Below are 2,500 nucleotides of genomic sequence, written 5' to 3'. Positions count from 1 at the left end.
ACAGGATAGAATAGTGTGCCCGAGTGTACCCTCAAGCAAGAGATCTCTAACCCGAAGACAGTGGAAGACCATGGCACAGAGGCTATGACACTGTCCAAGAACAATGTCACAGAGGAATGGGGGTTACGACTTCAAGCAATACCAGTAGACCATCAAATATTGACTGGTATTTATGGGTAAATTCCACGCGTGGACAGAATAAAAAAAAATTATGAACAGTTTATGAGGAAACGGGTAAACGATAATCAACCTTATGTAGCGTGAAGGCTTGCATAGGATCGAATAGAATTTACGAATTGGCACCATATGACCTAGCGCTAGAGCCCGGGAGGGCATTCAAGGTTGAATGAAGTAAAAGTGAAAAAAAATACAATCTAAAGAGCCTTAAAAAGTGTTTACAATTCACCGTCTGTGGTGCACTGGCAACGCTAGCACCACGGAGAGTATAAAAAAAAAAAAAAAAAAAAAAAAAAAAAAAAAAAAAAAACCGATGAACATTACTTTCGAGACCATTTATGTAATCTAATTCACATGAACCCTAAATAATATACGATCAAATGTACGCAGACATAAAAAATAAAAAATATATTCGTTTTTTAAGTTCAAAAAGCAAGACTAATGATTATTAGATTTTCAGCTGATTGCTAAAACATTTATCAAAATATATCGTACATTTAATAATAAATGATATGATATATTGTAGGCGATTTTTACTTTTCTACATTATTTGAAAAGACTAAAAGTTACAAAATCTACTCGATACAATATTATCGGCACAATTCCTTTATCTAAAAAATTTGTTCTATGAATAAAATAATGAAATTTATTTCAAATGTTATACAGCGTTATAAAGGACATCATTTTCGACGTGATAAAAATCGAAAAGTCGTTATTTCAACAATTGAAAACATAACGATGCAAGTCAAAATTATCAAGCTAAACATAACGTTGTCAAAATATGTTTAGGTAATAAATAAGCAGATCAGAAATGAGTAAAGGGGCTGATGTCCATATGCAGAAGTGAGTTATTCTCTTTGTATATGGGCGAGTCCTTTTCAATGTCCCTAAATAGTTTAAATAAATCAGTAAGGCTCCATATGATCCGACAAGTCATAGAATTGCAACATGAATAAAACTATATGTATTTATCTCAAATCGAATTTGTATTACTCAAGAATTAATGGCAAAAGTATAGTGTAATTTCCACGACTAATGTTTGAAAAGTCTATTAACTAAACACAGACTACTTACAAAAGAAGAATTAACTAATGAAACACCAAAAAAATAAGTCACCCAAATCCTACATACATGAGCATTATACATTTATACCAACATAAAATTTCTCGCAAAAGTTTAGAGGTTTAAATAACGCTCATGAATGGCAGAAGCAAGGGACATTGACATTGCCCTATCAAGCAAGGCAATACCCTAGAGACTGGCCATACATAGCCTACATATGATCAGCACCCAAAAACACTCTCCACCCAAGCTAGGACCAAGGAGGGCCAGGCAATGGCTGCTAATGACTCAGCAGATAGACCTATAGGCTCCCCCAAACCCCCATCCTTAGCTCACAAGGAGGATGAGGTTGCAGCGACCAAAGGGACAAATGAATTTAAGCGAGACTCGAACCCCAGTCTGGCGATCACCAAGTCAGGGACACTCCCACATTTTGAGTCTTCTGGCATCCTGGTGTCGAAGGTCATTGACGCCGATATCGTTTGTTATCGATATATAATAAAAGAAAATGTTATTTAAAACCATAAAAGTGATGTCCTTGTGCAAGTAAAACGTAAACATCTCAACCAATCAACAAGGAAAGCTAGAGGTTGATGACTCCTAGTCTGGACTAGCGATGTTCATTACGGCCATGCACAGAAGCCTTTCATACAAATTACTTTTCCTTTTTTTTGTCCAGGGGACCACTATCATTCGGTTGTGGCATGAGGCATCAAGAGCAATTTGCAGAGTTGAAGAACAATACTTTTAATGGCTACCAGAATAAACATATTTAGGTTAATGGCTGTATATGTATGTGGATATACTGTATATGTATATATATATATATATATATATATATATATATATATATATATATATATATATATATATATATATATATATATATATGTGTGTGTGTGTGTGTGTGTGTATTTATTCCCTCTCTCTCTCTCTCTCTCTCTCTCTCTCTCTCTCTCTTGTGTGTGTGCGTGTGTGTGTGTGTTGCAGGCGATAAAAATACCCAAACAAACCTTTTTTGAGTTCATCATTAATTCAACAACGAGAACCGTCCAATTTTTCCCACAAATTTGATTTTGTTGCTTCAAGTTCAATAGCTCCTCCAATTTCTTAGTTCAACGAACAAATTGGACAAGACACTAGTTCATCTGATAATTGCATTGCTATTATCTACGCTGTTTTCTAAGAACATCTTTGTAAAATCGGAGTTGACAATGTACAGTAGTACTTACTTTACAATGATATCCTTAACGCAACTTTT

The 2,500-nt window shown here is 34.8% G+C and overlaps 1 protein-coding gene across 1 annotated transcript in view; it reads left to right on the top strand.

Moving 5' to 3' along the window:
* Positions 1–2,500, top strand: part of LOC137646615 (dr1-associated corepressor homolog) — a 34,283-nt gene that overhangs the window by 1,099 nt on the left and 30,684 nt on the right. The gene's annotated exons all lie outside the window — the stretch shown is intronic.

This window comes from Palaemon carinicauda, chromosome 9 (genome assembly GCF_036898095.1).
Source record: "Palaemon carinicauda isolate YSFRI2023 chromosome 9, ASM3689809v2, whole genome shotgun sequence".
NCBI classification, from domain to species: Eukaryota; Metazoa; Arthropoda; class Malacostraca; order Decapoda; family Palaemonidae; genus Palaemon; species Palaemon carinicauda.
Note: the sequence above shows the minus strand (reverse complement) of the source record. Positions and strands in the feature narration are given on the sequence as shown.